Raw genomic sequence first — 12,469 nt, forward strand, 5'->3', positions numbered from 1 at the left:
TGTTCCTTGCTGAAAGAAAAAAAAAAAATAAAAAAAAAAAAGCCACGTGGCAGATGCTGATGAAGGCATTTATGAGGAAGGGGCTTTTCCAGAGCCCCAAGGGCCCAGAGCTGTGCCTGAATCTGGTGTTTCTCTGGGTTGCCCCTGCCTGGGAGGGACCATTGTGGTGTGGGATGCTGCGGGAAGTGACGCAGGGCAGCAGCTGTGTGTGCCCCTGCTTCTCCAAGGGCTGCTTCGTGGAGAAGTCTTAAAGCAGAAAATCAAAGAAACAGAAGTGTTTGCCTGTCTGACCTCTACCAGGCAATAGTACAAATCGCTACAGGTGGTTTGTTTTAGTAGAAAACTCTCTGATTGTCCAGAACTTGCTACTTTATTAATCTAAATAACAGTACGGTAAGTGTCCTGCTTACTAAAGCTATCTTTCAAAATAGCAAAGCAGATTTGTTGCAAGCTATTTATTTCAGTACTCAAAGGGTTTCATTGAAGGTAAGAAAAGGGAAGTTGTCTTAAGGCTTAGAATCGTAATTCCTTTCAGCATTTCCTTTTAAACCTCATCTTTACCTTCTGCAAAAGCTAACCTTCCCTGTTTGCTGCAATTTTCACAAAGAAGTTGCTTTCGTACTTTAAAATCTGTGTTTTTTTCTCCAATCCAGAAGAATTTTGCACTAACCTCTAGATGTAAGTCGCTCATTGGTGAGATGATTCACTTCTGCTCTTGCAGGAAGTGGTTTTATTTTACTTTTTTCCCTGCTTTCTTTCTCTCTATACGAGCTGTTGGACTAACTCAAATGCTGTCTCTAGACATGTGACCTTGATCTTTTCCGTTCTTTTGAAATAGTTAAAACTGTTGCTCGTTGATGGCAGCTTGAGATGAGAGGACAACATCCCTGAGGCTGCAGGTAAGGAGCCTCTGATCCATCTCAGTGCACTTTGGGAAACCTGTTGCTGAAAATTTTTAAAATAGTCGTAGCTACGAGCACTTTGTAGTCATTCAAATCAGGTTGGTTTGATGGCAATTATTTCTATAGGCCTTGGCGAATTTGAAAGCAATGAGAAAAGTGTAGAGGATACAGATGTGAAATGATGTTTAGAATTAGTGCTCGGAGTTTAGAAAATCTGTTGCACTCTATGCAAGAGGCAACTTTACCTGAACTTGTCTAATACCCCAAACCACTTATCCCTTCTCATATCCCGGCTAGAACTAACCAGCTCTCCCCAAAAATGTGGAAAAGTTTGTGGCACTGGCTGGGAAATGAGATTAGATCACTTTACCCAGAATTTGCCCTTCCTGAGTGCAGTTTAGCACTGTTTGATTAACTGTTCTCTGTGCTGGTGACCATGAGGGATGTGCTTAGCAGCCATGCATTCTGTAAAAGTCAGTGCTAAGGGTAGGTGTCTAGTTGTTTTGGTATTTCTAGAGTCTGAAGATGTTGATAAAGGGATTTCTTGCCCTACTGGATATCAAGAAGTTTGATACCACTTTATTATTCATCAGTTATACTGGTAGGAAAAGAACATGGAGCATAAAGGACATTTCACATAAAATATCCTTGGTTTCTCCATGGGCAGTCAATGATGATCCTTCTGGAGCTGTTCAGTGGAGATGTCACAGCTGTGTTTCCTGCATGGGCTGTTAAGCCCAGACTAATTCATCCTCTGCTTCAGAGCTGGCCAGAAAAGGATTGTATATCCTCAGCCCCCACCTCAAAGTTTTCCCTCAGCAAAGACACCTTTGCATTGCTGTCAGTGGGCAAACAACTTTCTGGCCTGCACAGCTTTGCAAAGAAATACTAATTTAGAAAGATTCTCAAATAACACAATAAAGCACTTTGATTATGGGCCACATAAAGGAGAGCCAGAATTAGCAAGGCTTGTTTTATGCTGAAGATTTTTTATCCCAGTAACACGTAGCTTGCTGCAAACTTTGTGACTTGTGCTCCTGTTTATAACTGATTGCCTTCTTGTAACAGGCAGCTTGGGTTTCTTTTGGAAATACGGGTCAGAGTTGAGAGATATCGCACGTGGCTCCGAGCTCATTTTGGAATTGTGCATACTAATTGGAGACAGATTTTAGTTGTAATGTTGTAAGATCGCGTTTCATATTTTCTGTACTTTTTGGAGAAAAAAAAATCTGTCCTGCCTGCATACACAAATCAGCACAGACAGGGAAATTGTATAAAAAGAACATGTTCTCTTCCTGGGCTGTGTTTGTCGTGATTTTTATGTTTCTGCTGCAGTCTTAGAATAATTTAGAATGCATTTTCCAAGGAGCTGTGAGATTTGGTGAAGTAGTTTGAATTCTCAGAGTTTTATGTCTTTATTTTCTCCCTTTCTCTACAACTTACCCCTTTGTGTCCAAAGCAAATTAATTTTAAAGCAGCATGTCTTGTTCAGTTTACCTCTCCATCCAATTACATCTGTGATCTACATTTGTTCATTTTCTTTTCCAAATAGAGTGAACAGCAGAAGCACTCTGTATTTTAAAGCTCCTGCTATACACTATTGAATTGCTAAAAAACAAAAAAAAAATTGCTTTTTTCGACAGCATTTGTTGTAGAAACTTCTCTTTGCTTTGACATAAAGATATCCTTGGTTGGAAGAGATGCTCCATCTTCTTCCAGCCAAACTTGAGTGCATGGTGCTCTTGGTAGTCTCTGTCACCAGGGGTCTGTATCCTCCCTACCTGGAGTGAAACAGGAAACAGAAACTAAAATGGTGACAGAGGCATGTTTGAATTTTTCTCCTGGTGTTTGGGTGGCAAAATTCTACAGCCTCCAACGTGGTTGCTGAAGAATTCCAACAGATCTGGTTTGGATTTCTCTGTCTGTTTCTGGACCCAGAAATTATTACTTCTTTGCAGCAATGAGCTTCAGGATAGAGTTTAAAAAGCAGCATCCCATGAAGCTGGATGGATTTCCCTTTGTGTTCTGCAGTGCAGCTTGGGTCTCTGCTATAGACTTTGAGCCATGGTAACTGCTCTATTGTGGTGTGTTTTACAGAATCATATAGAGGAGAGTGGGTTATAGGCAGAGTCTTATGGATTTGTTGATGCTCACTATGTGTAATTCGGATACTTGCTTATTTTTCTTGATTTTTTTTTGTTAGATACCTCTGTGCTGTGTCAGATCAATCAGTGTGAGTTGCTCACCATTTAATGTGGCTAAACACTATCTGTTGTTGTTGAAGAAGTCTGTCAGTACTGAAGTGTGTTCCTAACTTTTAACCTGAAACATAGCAGTTGTACAGAACATTTCCTAATCCTCTATCAGTGTTGTTTGGGATGATTGCTTTTAAAAACAAAACAAAGCATCACCTGAGCTCCAGCCAAAGTCTCTACATTCCACTTGCCTCCTAAGAGTGCCATATGGATACATGAAACCTGTTTCTTGGTGCTACAAAGGCAGAAAGTGATGCTGATGGATGCTGTTATATGCAGATGGTTTTCCTGATCTCATTTTTTGGTAGTATTAGTCTTGAAGAAAGCAGATTGGATACAATTTCGGCCCTGATTTTCCATGATAATTCAAGTGCCATTCAGAGCACTGCAGCAGATTTCCCCACCTGGTTACACAACCTGCACAGAGCTCTCCCTTTTCCATTCTGTGGTGGCTTTCCACAGCTTTTGTCACCATCAAACTGGTGCCATGACCTCTGAGGATCAGGGCAGTCTGAATGCCTTGCTGCCTTCACCATCTGGGAGCCTGGGCTAGGTGAGGAGGTTTTGATGTTATCTGCTCTGAAGCCTTCTCTTGAGGTGGGTTCCACCAGTGGTCTCAGAGAATCTGAATTTCACTCTCTTACCAGCCCCTGAAGGACAGAGATGTTTGTTTCCTTGCTGTGCTAGATGTTAAGATCGTGCCTTCACGCACTCAGCATGCCTCTGTCAGCCTTCCCTGCTTTGAGAAATACTATAAAAAGGTTGTTTTGGAGACTCACTACAAAACAAGCACTGCTAGCTCCTCATTTACACTGGGACTTCCTCAATGCAGAGCTATTTTTTACTTAAAGAGTGAGACTTCTTGTCACAGAGTCTTGCATCATCTTTGTCACAACTTGAAGCTCCCTGGGTTGCAAACTTCCAGGCTGGCTGAGAAAGGAGCAAAAGGGAAACACTTGGATTTTCATTAAGAAAGTTAGGAAATAATTTTCTGAGCACAGATGTTTAGATGTTACAAACTGACAATGGGGCAAATCTAGCCCATGCAAGGACTGTCAGTGGAAGCAGCCAGGCCATGCTGGAGAAGATTTTCAGGGTATTATTAGTTCATATTGAAGTAATCTGGAAATGTTGACATCTGGCACATGTAAAATAAATCCTGTTTGCAGAAACTAGGAACCAAAATTCATATATTCTTAAAAATTTTTACCTTTTTCTCTTAATTTGTCTATATTTTCACTCAGCTTACTTATGAGAAAGAAATGTTTTGAGAATTAAGTAGGAAAGGTAACAGAGATTTAAATATTTGTATTCTCTAAATTATCTGCTAAGCTACTGTGTGTATGTGCAAGTTGTCTTAACTCAAGGAGTGCTCAGATATTTACTGAAGCATTTCTTCAAAAACTTAACTGAGTTTAATGGGGCCATGATTGGTGGTAGGTTGTTTAAGATCCATTTAACTCTTCCTGCCATTCAAGATTGGCAGGTATTAAATCATTCACTTGCAGTTAAGCTGGTTATTGTGGGTTTCTACTGTGGTCTTCATGCAAATTTCTTCCAAACCTTGTGCCTGATACACTATGTAGGCACAGTCCTTGAACAGATGAACTTAAAGGGATTTATGGTTCCTTCTGTAAAATATCCATCAGTTTTCAGTATGCCTGCAACCTGATAAGAGGGGAGGGGGAGATGAGGAGGAAGGGAAAACAGAAGTGAACATAGCTTAGAGCTGAAGAGACGTGTCAAATATGTGCTTGTTCTTTGTTTTACATTTCTTTTTCTGCCACACCCTGAGCAAAACCACTGCTGTATTTGGTGCTGAATCAGGTACCAGTTACCGAAAGTGCTCTTGGGCAGGACACAGCCCTCGGCACCTGAACTTGTTTATTTGCTACTCAGGATGTTACAAATTATCTTCCTTTTGGGGGGAGGAAGGAAATGACAGAGATGTTTTGTGAAAGCAGTTGAAGGTCTGGAGTTGTGTGTCTCAGAGTTCTGTCACCTGCATGGCTGGTGGCTCTGTCCCCAGCCTGCTGGGTGTCAGGAGCCCTCATCTTTCTGGTGTCTCTGCTGCAGCTGGGGCTCAGAGACACACACACACATCACAGATGTAGCCAGATGGCCACACCATGGACACCAACAGAAACCTCCCTGGGCCCTCTCAAAAATGCATTTCTAGCAAATAGTTTTGCTATGAATTAATTGATATTTTTCACCTGGGAGAGTGTCATCTCAGAATTTCCATCTCTCAGAGCTCTGGCACATGCTGCCACTTGTGTGCTGGGCTGAGTAGTGCTGAGGTTTGATCCAGAGAGATTAACTTTTCCATTAGCAGCAGTACATTGCATTCTTGTTTAATTTATTAGAGGAAAAAACACCCAAAAAAGTATAGTAACGAATAATCAAATTCTTGTGACGAGTTTTAGATTTAGAATTAACCCATTTAGCATTAATCCATCCACCATTAATCCATCTGCTCTTGCAGTGCCAAGGAAAGCAGAAACAGCCCAAGTGAAAGCATGTCAGTTCCTCCTCCTTCATTAATCCTAAACCCTGGAAAAGGCAAGGAGTGCCCCAAGTTTTAGCAGGAGCTTAGAGGAAGTGATGTCTTCAACCCATTCTTGGATTTCCTTTAGACAGTCCAGCACTAACTCCTACTTGAGTAGGATACAGTCACACCTGAGACATTCAGAATTACTGCACAGAGTCTGAATCTGTAAGCTTCCTTTCTAGCTTTAATTTTCTTCTGAGGTTTGAGTCTTATGTAAAACCTTTCTTAGAGTGGGGGTAGCTGAAAAGAGGGAATCTATTAAGATGTGGAGAGAAAGTTGTACAGAATAAAATAATTTTAAAAGTTAAATGAAGATATTTCTTATCAGAGTTGTACCCTGCACCAAGATTCAGATACTTGGGGAACAATGTTGATGCAGTCTAATGACATTTTATCTCAGGTGAATAGGGCTGCAGAGGTTCAGTTGAGCTGGGTGCAGCTATTTCATCCAAAAAAAGATTTGAGGACACTACCTCATAACCCAGTGGAAAATGTAATAGTCATTAAGTATTTTTGCCCTGAACAGTGCTGGGGGCAGGTGAATGGCTGTGACTGTCTCACTATGAGTGAGACAGGCTGCTCTGGCTCTGCTGTGCTCCTGGTGTCACTGATGTTGACTTTGGCTGTGTGTAGCCCATCTGTGGTGGGACACAGGTGGCTGTGGCCTCCTGGCCTGCAGAAAACGTGTACAAGTTTTCCTGAACCACCTTAGCGAGATAAAGTTTTCTGGTCCCTAGCTAAAGAATTTCATTTGCAGCAAAAAATATTAAATATAATTTACAGAGCCTATGCTCAAACTACTTGTGCCATCAAAGCAATCATGTCAGGGGAGTTGGAAATAGATGATCTTTAAGGTCCTTTGCAACCCAAACCATTATATGAGTCTATGAAATTAACTTTTTTGTCAGCACAGCACCCTTGGTATTTCCCCTGTGCAGACATCTTAGCTGCAGGATGTGATTGATATCAGATGTTATCACACAGAACAAGAGCCTTTGTCTTCTCTTTGACACGTGGTGCTGGGGAGCAGCCTGGTGGGACAGACTCTCCTGCCTTGTGCTCTGTGGCAGCAGTGGCTGGTGAAGAAAGCAAACTGGGGGCCCCACGAAATGCAGAAGAGGGGCTTGCTCAAAGCAAACCACAAAGAATTTCCCCTTCTGGTTCCTGCTACAGCTTAAAAGTTTTCTCCTGAAACTGTAGGTGCCGTCTCTGCTGCATCTCTTGGAAGTGCAGCACCAGGAGCTCTGCAAAGGAAAGTGGAGATGGAGTGTGGGAACAGATTAAAAGTGTCTGGAGGATTTTTTCCTCCCTCAGATGGGAAGTGGGAGCCGTGAGAAGAAGTAAGGGAACAGCTGCAGGATCACAGCACAAAAACTGCTGCAGATATAGATGATGGGAGATGGAGGGAGGGTGGGAGGGACTGTTTCATGTGCACAGCACGGGAAGTCAAACATCATCTGGGGGAGTGGGAGGGAGGGCATCTTTGTCCGGATAAAGCTCAATCCTCCTCTTCGTAGAGCTATTGAGGCAGGCAGGGTCAGCAAAAAAACCCCAAAAACTGTTACTGTAATTTTGAAATAAAAAGAGAAATAAGTTTATAATAAATTCACTTTGTTCTTTAATTTATTTTTAAAGTCTGAGAAGATTTAAAGCCTTTGGTATTCAATAATCTCAGTATCTCAGTTTGACAGATGTCTTCTGTGGGATGATGGGGATATGGAACTGCAAAAAGGATTAAGACATAGCAAATGTGCATTGAAACTACTAAGCTGAGGAACTCTGAGGTACTCTAAGAGGTTAAAACCACTGTTGCTGCTTCACCAAAGGCTTTACAGAACTCAAGAAGGCATTTTTTTCTGCTGAAGGGGACGGTGCTGCTGCAGGAAATGAGGACTGGAGGGCAAAGTGAGGCGTGACTTAGAACTGCTCCACGTGTTCAGTAGTGCCCAACTGATTTAGAGGTAGAGTGAGATGAAACTTGTGTGTAGTTTGACTGGGTGATGGATGTGAAATGTTTCCTCACAGTGAATCATCCAGTGGAGCTGTGGGGAGGGCAGAAATGGGTAATCACACCCTACCCAAGCAGGCCTGGTGACAGTCCCTGTCCCTGTCCAATTAAGCCCAAAATTACTGGTGGAAAAGCTCTGAAATTCAGAACTTACAGGAAGTTTGTTTCTTTGGCTATTTGCAACAAGCTTTCAGGTGTTTAAAAAATATTTTTCTAATACATCAGTTTGTCTTGTGGTACAAACTCTTCTACTTCTCCAGAGAGTTTGGGCTGTTCCAAAATTACCATCACCACATGTCTAGTTCAGGTAAGCATGGAAAGCTTGGATGAATATCCAAATCTCTGTGAGGAGAAGTTCTGCAAAATTGAGCTGGAAGTATTTCAAGCAGCCTTACTTTGAAATTTCTGTCACTTCTGCTTCTGCTTGTATCTGTAAATACTGCAAGTATAACCTTTCCCATAGTATCTCATCACTTCAGTTCTGGCAACATTAAAAGTAACAACACTTTTCTGAACATTTAGGCTATAGGAACAGATTTCTTTCAAGCACCGGGGAAAATTTGTGATTCTTATGTGATCTTCCTAGAGAAAACATTGATTTTTTTTTTCCTTTTAATTCTGAATTAGACAGCTTTAAACTAAAAAGTTACCATGAAACAAGCATCAGGTGCAGGTGTGAAGTGAGTTTAGACTGGTCAATCTTGAGGTGTTTGGAAAGCCATGGCTCTTATCTGCAGTAAATAAACCTTTAGAAAAAAAGGAAGGATGCAGAGGGAAATTTTCTTTTCCTTATGAGTAGGACAGGTCAGGAATAACCAATCATTCTCCTCTGGCACTTATTAGGTCATATTTAGTGTTAAACCAATTAAATGCATGAAATATAAATTGTTACTAAATTTTATGCTGTTGTAAATTACTTAATACTGTTATTCTAATGTCCAAACCATTCTAGTCCTGCTGTTCAGGGTCATAGGAAGCATTAGAAATGCTGTGTATAGGATGATACAGATTGTTTTTTAATACTGCCTCTATATAATCAATATTCTCCATCAGAAGGATTGTAGTCTAGCTTTCACAGCACAGAAAATAGAGGCAGGTGTCGTGGATCAGAAGCAATCCAGAAAGAAATGAAAGGTGCTGCCAGCAGGAAGACCTAGAAGTAGCAATTTTTTTTTTTTTCCCCCAGGCATGTTCTTTTACATATTCAACTGAATTTCTACTATGGACAACTGTTCCCAGAACATATGCAGGCCAAACTGTACACAAAGGATACAGGATACTTTTAGCTTCAAGTTCCACTGGAAGCTGAGATATTGAACTGACATGGGAATGGTGAAAATAGACTCCATTATGCTATCCCATATGATATATTGGGACAGAAGAACTTTTGAAACAACTGCTACCTTTTCTGAGACCTTCCCATGTAGCATAATTAGGAAACTAAGTGATGCAGGAGGAGGCATGGCCATATGAGGTCACTTTCTCTTACCCTTTTATTTGTGGTTTTGTTGTTTTCAATAATATCTCAGTGATATTTCCAAACAGGTTTTATTTGTGTAGAGAAGACCTGCAGATAGCAGATCATGGAGCATTACATGATTAGGGTTGTTGTATCTGGAGTCATAAAATGTGGATGTGAAGAGTTTGTCATTGTATCCACAAAACTTTGGGATAGTAGCTCTCCCATTCTCCTCCCTTTCTAATTCTCAGAACATTTCCAACCAGATAGGAAAGCATTTCCAGAGAGAGCAAGTCCCTGCCCTATAGACACCAAGCAGATTTTCCCTGTTTTCCTTTGTCATCTGCCCTGCTCTTTTTAAGGGTTTATCTATGTACAGAAGGGAACAGACTGAGGTTTTCATCTTCCATGAAATTCCAGAATAACACAAAGGAGGGCTTTAGGCCCCTTTTAAATCCTCATTGATAACCATTGCCAGTCCAGAAGACGCACATAACTTTTCTCTCATGTTTCTCTTTATCCAATCCTGGAGAAAAATCAAGCAAAAACTTGTAAAGATTAATTATATTTCCATTGAATATATTTGGATAAGATATTTTGCTGCCATTTGCTAGAAAGTAGGAGTTGATATTAGCATTTTGGGGTTTTTTAATCCTTTTTTGTTTTGTTTTGTTTTTTTTTTTAAATTTTGTAGTGTGCTATTACTTGTTGAAAAAATAGGAAAAGACTGCAGTCAGTCTTCACATCAATAAGCCTCTAATAGTTTTAGCCCATCTGTCACTGGACAGGAAATCACTGAAGCACCAATTGTACAAGTCTGTAAGGTATTGTGGGGTGCAGACTGTACTCATGTGGGTCTGTGACCTGCTGTAAGTAGAGGATAACATATCCCTAATATGTGTGGAAAACCCTCGGGAATGAGAAATGCAGTACCACATTCCAATAATTTAATTCTTAGGACCTGAGTAATCAAAAAAAAACCAACTTTAAGTATGTCCTTAGACACAAAATTAAACAAAATCATTGCTTCTGTACAATGGGGCAATTCTATGCCCTTCTCTCTTGTTATAAAGTGTATTTCCTTGCCTGGCTCCATAATGCAATGAATGCTTTGTCTCTCCTCCTCAGAGATGCTTAATGTTGCTGTTACTCAGCTGTAATTCCTTCAGCCTCAGCTGGGTCATTGGGAACTCAAAATCAGAACCAGCCCTTTCATCCCTGCCTGGAACCACCTTTTCTGTATTTCACAAGCCAGAAAAAATTATGTTATATGAAAAACCATTTTGTTCCTACTGGATATTAGGTTGGTACATGAGACTTCTGTCATGAGAATTATGTAGTTGCTAACCAAGTGTTGTAAAATAGTGCCCTCTCTTCATATAAAAGAATAAATAAATGAGGTTTTAATTGTCACTGTATCAAGGATCAGGTTAAAATCTCACAGATAACAGGTTTTTCAGCCTAAAGACTTGTTTAATGCTTTACTCTTGTATTGAGTTACTACCTAGAAGGTCTGCTAAGTGATAGGACAAGAGGAAATGGCTTCAAGTTGTGTTAAGAGGAGGTTTATTTGCATTTTAGGGAAAATTTCTTCACTGAAAGGATGATCGAGCATTGGAACAGGCTTCCTAGGAGAACAGTGAAATCACTGTTTCCAGAAGTGTTCAAAAATATGTACATGTGATGTTTTAGGGAGATGGTTTAGTGATGAACCTGTCAATGGATGATGTTAGAGGTTGATACTGAGCTTTTCCAAGCTCAATTATTCTCTGATTCTATGATTTAGATCAAGCTGTGTTGAGAAATTTGCCTTTAGGTGCATCCTTCATAGAGACTGAATGATATTACCTCAGAGCATAAAAAATTGTGAATAATGGTTTGGGCAGTTTATGCCAAACATGGTAACAGAGAAATTCTGTCCAGTGAGATATGGATCCAAACAAAGCATAAAAGATTATTTGCTCTTCTCTTTGACCACAGCAGAGAGATGGGTAACTGTACTTATAAATTGGAGTGGGCCATTTCTGCTTTTATTTGCAGAAAGTCCACAAATACTGGAGTAGAAAAGAGTAATAACAAAGCCAGCTTTTCGAGGACCTCCATGATCTTTGCTCTGTGTATTGTCTGTTCTGAGAGACCACCAAAAGTCTCATATGGCTGCAACAGGCTAAAAAACTAAGAGGGTGTGATAATGCTGATGAACATGATTTTTGTAGGACTTAGAGCACATCAACTTAGAGATGAGATTGCAGTTTTGGGTGATAAGGGAAACTGACTGCTGAGTTTAGGACATTTAGCATTTTACAGCAGGCTGAACCGAACACAAAATTCTGGTTTATTGTCTATCTGATATAAACAGACAAAAGTGGGGTAAAGAACCAGGCAGTGGTGGTGTTGTGTCACTCCTGATCTCCTGCTTTGATTAAAGGTAGGAGTGATGGTTGAAATTAATGCTGCTGTCTAAGTACCTGATAGTTTTTTGCAAATTAAAAGGCACAGGAAGGTTATATCTGCTCTGTATTTTCAGTCCAATGGATTTCTCTGTTTTCCAGTAATCAGATAAACTGGCTTCAGAACACTCCTGGGCACCAGCCCAGGACACTGTACCCCTCAGCAGCCTCTCCTGTTTGTGTCTCTGCCCTGGGCACAGGGGTGTGATGTGTCAGCTCTGAGAGCAGAGTGGTGGGGATGGCTGAAATAAAATAGACCCAGCAAAGTGCAGATAGGAATAATAATAATAATAAAATTAAAACAGCAACAAAAAAAATAAGGAGCAATTTACTGGTTTTTCTCTCTCTTTACATGTAGTTTTTTCATTTATGCACCTTTATTTTCCATCATTGTGTGTGTTTAAGCACTTGCTGCCCTGGGCTGTGCCTCAGCAGAGATAACCATGTAGCACAGGTCAAGGACACAACCTAACAGCAGATATATTTACATAGGTGTGTTGATTTTGGTGACAAACACTTTCACAGACACAGTGACATGTTCTCCTTAACAGGAGTGCTCCAACTCACCACGTGTCTGGCACTCTCTTGTTTTGTTCAGTTGTTAACTGCAACTTCTGCTTCCATTGTTATGGTTTTGCAGGCTCACAGGTCTGGTGTGATGGTGAACCTAGTGCTGATTTTTATCCTTCTGTGATATTGTTGCATGAGGTTTCATGGATGCTCTTCAAGTACTGTGTGTTCTTGAGCAAAATACTTAAATTAGTCAATGCAACAACATGCATTTCAATTTTGCAGTGTTTGCACTCTGCTATGTCAAGAACTTCCGTTCATGATGCTTCTGACT

At 40.6% G+C, this 12,469-nt stretch overlaps 1 protein-coding gene across 3 annotated transcripts in view; it reads left to right on the plus strand.

Moving 5' to 3' along the window:
* The first annotated feature begins 255 nt into the window (after nucleotides 1–255).
* The window catches only part of ARHGAP15 (Rho GTPase activating protein 15), a 322,734-nt gene continuing 310,520 nt past the window's right edge, over nucleotides 256–12,469 (plus strand). Inside the window, exons 1-2 of one of the 3 annotated variants that reach the window (XM_088168386.1) lie at nucleotides 256–393; nucleotides 839–899. The gene's annotated coding sequence lies outside the window, so the exon portion shown is untranslated. Of the gene's footprint in view, nucleotides 394–533; nucleotides 679–760; nucleotides 900–12,469 lie in introns of those variants that run through there. The other 2 variants (XM_014870798.2, XM_088168385.1) reach the window with 2 other exon arrangements.

This window comes from Sturnus vulgaris, chromosome 7, assembly GCF_052056855.1.
Source record: "Sturnus vulgaris isolate bStuVul1 chromosome 7, bStuVul1.hap1, whole genome shotgun sequence".
Taxonomy (NCBI): Eukaryota; Metazoa; Chordata; class Aves; order Passeriformes; family Sturnidae; genus Sturnus; species Sturnus vulgaris.